An 11,817-nucleotide genomic window follows, 5' to 3' on the forward strand; every position below is an offset into this window, starting at 1 on the left:
CTTAAAAAACAAAGTGTTATAGTTTACAGAAGGTCTACCTACCTATAGGCTACCTGAATCTCTGAAATGTACTATATTCCTAAATATGCTTTTGCTACACTTTATGGCCAGTGTTGCTTAAGCAACAAAACATTTTGCTTGTTTTATGTATTCAGTCATTATTCAATGGTATACTAAAATACATGTGAAAAAATTGCTTCTCACTGTTCTCAGGTCAGATATTTATATGTGATTAAAAATGCGATTAATTTCGATTAATTAATTACAAAGCCTGTAATTAATTAGATTAATTTTTTTAATCGAATCCCGGCCCTAGTTAATATACTACAAATATCTGGAAACCTGCAGGTCCACTGCAACTCTTACTACTTTTAAATCCAGGCTGAAGACTTTTCTTTTTTCCGCTGCTATTAATTGAACTATTTATATCTTACACTGCACTGTAACTTTTATCCATGTATTTTGTCTTTTAATGCTTATTCTATTATCTTTGCTCTTTAATGACTGTTTTTAAATGCCATTTTCTTAATGTCTTTCATGTTTGTAAAGCACTTTGAATTGCCTTGCGTTGAAAGGTGCTATATAAATAAACATTTTAGAATAAACAGTCTTTAAGAAAAAATCTGATCAGACAATGTACTTCATTTTCTAGTTTTAAGGTTTTGCATACCTCAAAGTGTGTCTAAAAGTATCTTGGCAAGAGAAAAAAGCCATAATCTGCCGAGGCCATTAAAATAAAACAAGTTCCTTAGTTGTGTTGGGGGGTTAGCATCAGACCTGTTGAAGGGGGGCGTTACAGGGGGAAGAGTCTGTCTGGCTCTCTGAGGGATGGTGTGTGAGAGGATCACTGAAGATCAAACTTAGATCAGCACTTGTCGCAGAAGGTAGGCTGTGTGTAAACTCCATAGAGGGGAGGTTTTGGCACACTGATGGCTGGCTTACGCTGCAAACTTCATCACCTTTTAACAAGAGAGTAAGTATATAAAACGTTATTTTGGATATTTTACACATAAGCAAAAAAAATAACATATTTGATTTTAAAAATAAGCTAGATACAAACACATACAGTTTTAAATACATATATACCCACTTTCCACAGGGAATGGATCATATGGGGTTCCACCAAAAGAGTTAATCCTCTCTAATATTCCAATTCGTATTTGGTTCAAACTTTCCTGAACTGAGACACACACACACAAAAAAAAAAGATTTGATTAAAAGTCTACACCACATTATTTGTACATAGAGGGGTACTTTTCCCAAAGCTTCTAAATCATTACGAGCCATAGTGCTGTTACAACATAAAAACAACAGATGCACAGAGGTTGTTTAACACACACCAAGCAGCATTAAATATGATTTTATAAAATAAAAAGTACTTACCAGAGTTTTTCAAGATCAGATACAGGTCAAGAAAACGCATAGAGGAAGTATGGTGCTGGCTCATTAGCCCTCTCACTCTTCTTAGAATGATCCTGTGCATTTTTAAAGTTGAACTCCTATCCCCTTATAAACCAAAATAACAATAGCCCTTAATTAACACTAATCATTTTAAAACCTTAAATCTAATTTAGAGAGGACAGGTGACTGTTTTAAACTAATTCCACCATATATATATATATATATATATATATATATCTTATTTTAACCTTATAATGTATTTACTTTAAAGAGTCCTCTCCTGCTGATATTCAGGTATGTGTCTGCATATGGTATCTCTGCTTTAAAGAGTCCTTTGTCCAGGTGATTAACAATGCTTCTTTTGTCCCAAACTCTGCTCTTGCATTGATCTTCAGTAGACAAAGCCTTGTATGTTTGTAAATGAATATTTTTAATTTACCCTCACACTGTTGATTATATGTATTTTAAGTGTTTACAGCTTTTCTTTTGTTCTGATCAACCACACTGGATCTGCATACTTGTCTGAATACAGCAGAAAAAAACTTCTTTTTTTTTTTAAACTTCTCTTTTTTGCATACAGCAAATTCTAATATTACCCATACAACCTCACATAACTTCATATTGGGCTTCCTTATAGTTGTGGGAAGTAATTAAACAATAAAAAGACAAGATCATGGGGGGCAATAGGATATTTTAAATTAGTATTGCCCTCTTCAAAGAGACTTTCTTATAGTTAATAAAGTAATTACACCCTAGTTCACAAGCCCTACAACTAAAGAGAACATCCTTAGTTATCCCCATTCATATTAAAACCTAAATAAGATCTTTTTAAATTAATATGAATACCCTCTTCATAAAAAGAGACTTCCTTGTAGTTAAACTACTGCTACATTAGTTAACAGTCTCATAAAAACTTAAAAAGAAAATAAGCACAAATCATTTAAAAAACCCTAAATCAAATTTAGAGAGGACAATAAAGTTTTTTAGGTGTCTTAGTGAGTGGAAATGACTGTCTTTTTATTTAGTCTGCACGGATTTCTTTCTTTTTTCACCTAACTCCACCCCCAATATCTTCTGGCCTCATATCGTGTGATAGGAAGGGGTGGAGAAAGGGGGAGAGGCCGGGGGTGTGAGGGGACGGGGGCGAGACAGTCTCACGCACAACTTCAAAGAGACTGCCTTAATCAACACCTAGATTAACATCAGAGGCTTATAACATGCCTGTGCGAAATCACACCTGTATGTTATAACACCTCAACCCTCACATCAAAGGACAGACAACAAAGGCTAATTAGATTAGACAACAAAGGGCTGTGAGGGGACAGGGGCCAGACAGTCTCACACACAACTTCAAAGAGACTGCCTTAATCAACACCTAGATTAACATCAGAGGCTTATAAGGCTTGGTTCCATTCCTACTTCTCCAACAGGCAACAGTTTGTGACCATCGGAAAATCCAGCTCTCCCCCAGCCCCTGTCAACCAAGGTGTGCCGCAAGGTTCGGTGCTCGGCCCCCATCTATTCAACATCTACATGCTCCCCCTCTGTGAAATCATCCGCCAACATGGTCTCAACTTCCACTCCTATGCCGACGACACCCAACTCTACATCAGTACCAATCCATCATCCCAGCTACCCCCACTGTCACTTGTCAACTGCCTCCGCGACATCCAAGCGCAAAAAATCTACTTAAACTCAACAATAACAAAACAGAGCTCATGGTTGTGGCCTCAAAAACACTGCTCCGGAAGGTTGGAGATCTGCTCCTCACCATCGATGGCGGCTCCATCCACCCTTCCCCCGAGGTTCGCAGCCTGGGCATCACCCCTACCCTCATCCACCTTCACTGACTCCCGGTCAAGTCACGCAGCCAGTACAAACTCCTCCTGCTAACTTACAAATCTCTCCACTCCCTCGCCCCTCCATACATCTCTGACCTCCTTCAGCCCTACACCCCCTGTCGTCACCTGCGGTCCTGCGACAAAGGGCTGCTCTGCATCCAGCGCTCCAAGCTGAAAACGTTTGGCAACAGAGCCTTCAGTGTCGCAGCCCCCACCCTCTGGAATTCTCTCCCCTCTGCAATCAGGAATGCAGACTCTCTGGACACCTTCAAAAAACACCTCAAACACCATCTGTTCACTCAGGCCTTTGGCCTCAACTAATATACAGTACTCAGCAACCTGTTCCTGTTTTGTTTCTTCAGCCTATGTATCTGTATGATTATTATTACTTTTTGTTTTGTTTTGTTACTTCCCATTGTAAAGCGTCCTTGGGTTTCGTGAAAGGCGCTATATAAATTGAAATTATTATTATTATAACACGCCGGTGTGAAATCACACCTGCCTGTTATAACTCCTCAACCCTCACATCAAAGGATTAGACAACAAAGGCGCTACACAGTGGGGCATTTCACACCTACGTGTGATGACACCTCACCCCTCACATCAAAGGATCTCACACCTACGTGTGACATCCACCTCGAATAAAGGGAGGCGGGACTTAGCTCATTGGCATAAGTAGGGAGAGGTGTGACCTGTCACACCACCTGTCATTCATTCATACTAATGGGATTGAAACAGTATCATTAATACTAGGCTACTAATGTGCAGCATGTATCGGCCGGACGACGACGAAAGTATGTTACTTAACAGAAAACCCTATGCATTTAATGTTATTTTGGACCATTATTCCTATAGTAATCATATTATCTGAGCCCTTGAGTTGCCTAGAGCAAAAATAGTCACAGCATATATTTATTCATTTTAATGTTAACAGATCATTGATGCAATAACATTTCGACCCAATTTGCCTGACTTGACGGATGGAATAAAACATGGGCGTAGGAACCATCCTCCATGTGGGTGAGACAATTGAACAGGGGGGGTGGGCAGGTGTTGGACCTCACCTCCTCTCGGGGGGTCCGGGGGCAAGCTCCTCCGGGAAGATTTTTTTTTAAATGTTGAAGTTAAATGCATCAATCTGGTGCACTTTGAGAGCAAAATTGGGACTAAATCTATGGATACATCTCTCAACACCCATATGAAACAGAACACAGAAAGAAACTTTCAACATTTATTTGAACAGCAAGTGGAGGCAAAAGTGACTGCACCCAAAACAATAAACCTGGTAGCTAATTAGCCCAAACTCAGTAACAGAATATGGGCAACACGTTCTTCTCCACAACCACGCGACCTCTGAGTCAGACATCACTTCCCCCTTTTCTATCCTACGGGTACAGTCACTCCCCCTGAAAAAAGACACCTCCTCCACACCCATATTTGTGGAAACTGGGCATTGCCTCTGATGTACAGGACTGGACATGACCAGACATATTCTATTGGCTATGGCATAAGACACACCTTCCCATGTTTGTGTAAAAAGGACCCCTGTAGGACTTGCAAAATATTATTCTCGGCTATGACATAACCACCTTTTTGAGGCTTCAATGTATTTCTCATTAAGTCCGGAGCCCCCCTCCCTGTGTACTGCTGTGAGAGGAGAGGGAAGAAACTGCCTTCTCCCTTATCAGTGACACCCATAAACCAGGGCCGGCCCTTGGCATAGGCAGTATAGGTGAATGCGAAGGGCGCATCAACCCATCGGGGGCGGCGAAAATCGGGGAGAAAAAAAAAAAAAAGTTAGAAATTAAAAAAGTATTTTTTATTTTATTTCATAACAACACAATTTCCCGATTTTGGATCAACAAAATACATCTTATTATCTTATACTAACAGAACTATTCCTACATTGCGTACAGCGCCCATAAACTATGGCACACTCCTCCCCCCAAAAACATCAAGTTGAACTGCCCCAGCCCCAGTAAAAAACAGAGGTTTATGTGAAATTGTTCTTTTTTTTAAATAATGGTTTTAGTGTGCAATTTAAAAAAAATGTTTTTATTTAATTTTAATTTTGTATTTATGTTAATTTTAAATAAATCAAACTCCAAAAAAACGTATACATGGGGGGCGCCAGCTAAAATCTTGCCTAGGGCAGCAAATTGGTCAGGGCCAGCCCTGCCATAAACCATTATAGGCCTTACACTCAATTTAACAAACCACTTGTGTTTTGTTTATACTGTAAATATAGAAAAACCTAAAATATGAAGCATTTTCATTGTGGGTTATACAAGAATATAATAGATTATATTTGATTATAACTAACTTTCGTTTTAATTATTCAACCTGATATGGAGATCTCAACACCCTCTTTTTAAAATGCAAAGTTATCAAAACAGCAACAAATAAAATTGTAAGCATACATACATATTCAAAAACCATCAAGAAGCATTCTCATTATGGGTTTATACAAGAATATGATTGATCATATTTGATTTATAATTAACTTTCGTTTTAAGTATGCACTTGATATGGAGATCTCAACAGTCGGCTCCAACCAGTATCATGGTCACCAGGGACTTTAGATCAGGGGTGGGGAACCTACGGCCCGCGAGACCATTTGGTACGGCCCTCGAGGTAATTTATAAACACACGCAAAAAAGAAAACAATTAATGAAATCTAGACCGCAAAAAAAATAAACAAGCGAGTGCCTGTTTTTCCTGGCCAAGGTCAGGGTCCTTGAACACAACACGAGCCTAATGTGTCATCACGTGGTATATGTCTCGTCTGACAGGGGTGTATTTCTGACGGAGAGCACCATAACGCCGCTCCGGCACTTCCAAAAATGTCAGTACCCATAAGGAGCCGTACACATGCCGCAGTTTCTGCGTGGCTGTGTCTTTAGTTGAAAGTCCAGTGGCGATCTGTTCATCTGTCATACTGATCATACAGTCAATAACTTTGTTGTTATTAGCATCTGGTTAGCTAGCTATGCTAACGAATATAAGAAGCTTTTTCTCCAACCAGTGAGGTAAAGGCACATCTTTATATGATCATTATAGTTATTATAAAAAAATAAGAGAATAAAGTAAACAGGTATAAAATACTATATGACAGTAAAACACTTGTTATTAATAAACAAGAATACAGTTTGAAAGGGGAGTGATTTGTAAAATATCCATAAAGAAAAATAAATCTGCTAGTTCTGTTTCATCTGGGTGTTGAGAGATGTATCCATAGAGCTCCTAATTTTGCTCTCAAAGTGCACCAGATCGATGCTTTTAACTTCAACATTTAAAAAATAATCTTCCCGGGGGAGCATCCTCCCAGACCCCCCTAGAGGAGGTTAGGTCCCCCTCCCCCCCCCCCCACACACACTTAAATCATGTCCACATGGATAGGAAACTAAATACATTTGCATCTTGTGTCCAAATCTTTCTGTTTTGGTGGTCATGCCACAACCGTGCACGTGAATGCATGCACGAGTCATGGTAAGATATCTGGATTGAGAGGTTGCTTTTTCTTTGCACAGCATGAAAGAAAGGCCAAATGAATGGGCTGTTATTTTAGTATTTTTAAGCAGAAGTCCATAATTTGTACGGCCCTCGGAGGATGTTGGAAAAATGTAAATGGCCCTTGAGAGGAAAAAGGTTCCCCACCCCTGCTTTATATAGATACAGTTCACCTTTAGTACTTAGTGCCGGTGTTACAGTATAAGTTGAGTCATGACAACTGGCGACATTCTATTATTTTCGTCATAGGAATCCGGGGCGTGTACATTGAGGACCCATTGTTGACTTACCAGGAAAGAAACATCGTTTGTCGTTTACGTTCATCTTTTGCTATATCTGCCTTCCTAAGATCACTTTGCTGAACATTCAGTACTCGTATGTGAGGTTGTGGGTGAGAGGCCGATATCGTGACGCTTACAGGGAGGTATCGAACATTACAAAGTAGGTGACTGTGTGGATGCCTGTTCAAAACATTGCAAACTTCAATAAATCATTTAAATTATATATTTGTGTCCGACTTTCATTTGTTCATCGTTCTTAATGTGATGTATAGTAGCTTTGATAGCTGTCCATACCTTCAGACAGCCTAAAAGTAAAACACAAGTTGTTTATTCACAGCCCGAACGCTCATCGAGATGACTGGATCAGTCATGACAACTTGTGATCAGCTCCGATTAAATTGTGATATCAATTCTGTAGCTAACCTCCAGGGAGCACGTTTATTTTATGAAATAAACGTTAAACGTATAGGCTTAAAGGCATAATAGAACTACCGTATTATATGTATTCAACTTGTGCCCCGCTGGACTTACTTTTCTGTGGTTTACCGTTACTGTGACATATCAGTATAGCCACGGAAGATAGTTTGTGTGTTTAATTCCCATGCATCAAGGTTATTTTCATGTATGTAATTGTTTTTCCTGCACAGTGTAGAGTCTTGTTGTGATGAGAGGGATACAGGTATTTCATAAAATAAACGTGCTCCCTGGAGGTTAGCTACAGAATTGATATCACAATTTAATCGGAGCTGATCACAAGTTTCATGACTGATCCAGTCATCTCGATGAGCGTTCGGGCTGTGAATAAACAACTTGTGTTTTACTTTTAGGCTGTCTGAAGGTATGGACAGCTATCAAAGCTACTATACATCACATTAAGAACGATGAACAAATGAAAGTCGGACACAAATATATAATTTAAATGATTTATTGAAGTTTGCAATGTTTTGAACAGGCATCCACACAGTCACCTACTTTGTAATGTTCGATACCTCCCTGTAAGCGTCACGATATCGGACTCTCACCCACAACCTCACATACGAGTACTGAATGTTCAGCAAAGTGATCTTAGGAAGGCAGATATAGCAAAAGATGAACGTAAACGACAAACGATGTTTCTTTCCTGGTAAGTCAACAATGGGTCCTCAATGTACACGCCCCGGATTCCTATGACGAAAATAATAGAATGTCGCCAGTTGTCATGACTCAACTTATACTGTAACACCGGCACTTAGTACCAATCGCGTTCACACTGGAGTTATTTTACCTGAGGGAAGATTACGCAAATGAGCCGCTGACGTCACTTCTTCTTCTTCTGCTTTGGGTTTACTGGCAGGCCGCAAACAACTTCACGGCGTATACTGCCACCCGAAGTCCCCGGCCGGAAATCCCCGGAGTTGGGGAAGGCTTCAGTAGAAGCTGCTGGGACTCCCAGCAGCTTCTACTGAAGCCTTCAGAGTAAATCGCCAGAACGCCGACACCTCCTCATCACCGCTCCCATGTTTTTTTTTGTGTTGCCATAAGTTATTCTCTCTCCGTTGTTGCGCGTTAGCTAATAATGCTAATGCCAGCAAATACAATGGCGGCTTCAAAAAACTTTTCAGAGTTTTACAGGGCGTGGTTTGCAATTCGCCCAGCCAATAGAAATTGGTACTTTTTTCTCCCCAGGATAGTACCACCTCTCTAGCAGGCACTAGAAATTGGGGTAAAAGTCTACGACACTAAGTACTATTTTTGGTGTGAACCAAACAGGAAAAGTACGGGGAAAAGTACTCGCGCCTAAAGTTCATACTGCACATATTTCTTGTTTCATATTTCATATTTTATATCCTATAATTCATTCATAGCATTCTATTTCCATTTAAATTACTGATTTATTTTATTGCTATTTAACTATATTTTATTACGGTGTCCTTAAAGATTTTTTGTTTTATATTAGATTTCTTGTTTTATATTTTATGTCTGCACCATGACATCAAGTCAAATTCCTTGTATGTGTGAACCTACCTGGTGATAAACCTGTTTCTGATTCTGATTCTGATCTCCCATAGGGGCTGAATCCTCATGTTATTCATAGAAACAAAGCTATCGTATGTTCAACACAGTATCTCATGAGCTTCATCGATCCAGTATTTTAATATATGTAATATTCAGTTACATATCGAGAGTGGTGAGGGGGGAAGATGGAGGATCGAGAGGGGTGATGTCCGTTCAGAGAGCAAACGTCTGCGGGGGGCTGAGCTCTGAACACACTGCAAAGCATTGCCAGATTCTGGACGTCACTCATGTGACTGTAGTGATCCAGACTGCAGACATACACACATGCGCACGCACGCACACACACTTTAGTTTAACAGTCACAAACCGACCCTCACATTGTTCCTTGCTTTTAAAAAAAATACTCACAGATACACAAACTGTCTATTTGAGGATTTTGAAAATGTCCCTTTCTAAAACACATGGATCTCAGAAGCTCCTGTCTCTTTCTTAAAGTTTTCCAGAATAGGCCTACATATTTTCAGCCTCAGAAGAGAGAACAACATGCACCACCATTACAAATAAACAACACATCAACAGTTGTAAAGACACATCCACAAGCAAAGAGCAACATACAAATACCAGCACCTTCACCTCTAAAACTACAATACATGTTAATAAAAGCACCGAATAGCAGTCAAAGAGGAACAGGCCTGCGTCTTATTAAGATAACATAAAATGAGATAAGAAGTACTTTTTTTATCCCAATTAGGGAAATGTTTGCGTGGCAGCAGCATAAAAAGACAAGACATTGTACATTAGAGAAATGAAAAGACTAGAAATAAACAATCCAAAATGTAAATAATACATGCACTTGTTTTGCTGGATAAACTTGACCTCAAAATATAAATAAAGTTGTATTAAAAGAGGATTACAAATATAATTTTAAATATCAAATAGTTGGCGACCCCCCCCCCCCCTCAAATGGCATTTTCCCTGTGTCCCTTCTTCTTGGTGACCAACTTCCATGTGAAACAACATCATTGTATTTCTTATTTTATTTATTGACTGACTTCATTGCTTTATTTCTATTTCTATACATATTTAGAGAGATTAAAACAATATATATCCTCCTCTGCTCCGACCTTCAGGATAGCTAGAGTAACATCAGCTCTACAGAACAGCCTCTACCTAAGGTCTGACACAAACACTCTAATTCATGAATGTGATGCATCTATTTATCAATAAAGTAGCCTATCTATATATCTATCTGTTGATCTATCTTATAACAGCAGGGTTATGCAGAGTGGTGTCGCCTATCCCTTTAAGAGAGGGAGGGAGGTGTGGCGCGTGCATGTGTAGAGCGAGAGTGAGCGAGCGTAGTGTGTGTCCGGAAGAGAGCGGGAGTAGCAGCAATGATCAGTCTGTCTCCAGTTAGCTGTATAACAAAGTCCTGAGGAAACACAGCGGCCTCCCAAGGAACAGCCTGCCTGTCTGCCTCATTTCAGATTTGGTTATTGAAGCCGAAGCCTGGTGCTTCAGTCCCGGAAGACTGCAGAGGGTCCTCCCCTGTATTCCCCCACTACGGTCTGGGAGCAGCATCTAACTGTTGCTGTAACCATGTTAATGTCCCTCTGTGGGACCAATAAAGGACTTCTGATTCTGCGGACAGACAGAAGAGAGGGGGGAGGGGCGGGTTTGAATGCGGCCTTCTTCTTTCCCCGAAGAGTCCTCTTCCTCGTAGCCCACCGTATCCCAGGATGCAGTGCGCGCCGGTGACGAGGAAACAAAGAAAATGTCGGTCCGGTCCAAGAGAGAAAGCACCACGTGAGGAGTAACTGATAAACGTGAGCATCGGGTTTAACTAACTTTAATAACGGATAAATGTGAGTATTGGGTTTAACTTACTTTAATAACTGATTGTGAGTATTGGGTGTTTTGTTTTCGTACTGTATGTACAATCAATAGACTCAATCAATCCAGACTACGACGTGCTGAAAAAAACAGCTAATAACAATATTAGGCTGGATTAGTTTGCTGGTTAAGAGGGGGTTTGGACACTAGCTGGTCAGGATAGCTGGTTTGGTCACAGTGGTCTAGCTGGTCACCATTAGCTGGTCGGGATAGCTGGTTTAGCTGGTAAAAGCTGGTGGTCACAGTGTTCTAGCTGGTCACCATTAGCTGGTCGGTTTAGCTGGTGGTCACAGTGTTCTAGCTGGTCACTATTAGCTGGTCAGACTGGTATGACCTTGAGTAGAACTTTAACTGGAATTACTTGATGGTTAAGCTGGTCATATATGATGATGAAACACTCTCACCCAATTGCAGTAGCTCAATGAACATCTATCATTTCAGATCAGAGCACCTACCTTACCAGAAAGGTACCAGAATGTATAGAATGTCTGTAAACAAATACATCTAATGATTAGAAGCAGGAAAATAATTGATAACACACAATAAACATTAACACACATTTGAAAACATTTTCAAAACACTCATTACTTCATATTTTTAAGCAGTTTCCTTCTATTGTTTCTTTCCGTTTTTCACAAGGTTCTGTATTTTTTGTGAAATGTAGAAACCGGCCAACTTCTCCCTCTCGGTCTTCTCCACGTTTTGTGAATTTAGCCGTCCTCTGAAGCACTCTTGAAAAGAGAAAGGAAAAACAGATGAACTTTTAGCTTTGTGTTATGATTACTTAAATATGTGCACTGTGAGATGAAAAAGAAACATTTATCAAATTTTTGTTTTGAACATTCACTGTGATTGGGTCTATTATCCACGCAATACACCGTATTTAATTTTTCTCT

Source organism: Notothenia rossii (genome assembly GCF_949606895.1).
Source record: "Notothenia rossii genome assembly, chromosome: 2".
NCBI classification, from domain to species: Eukaryota; Metazoa; Chordata; class Actinopteri; order Perciformes; family Nototheniidae; genus Notothenia; species Notothenia rossii.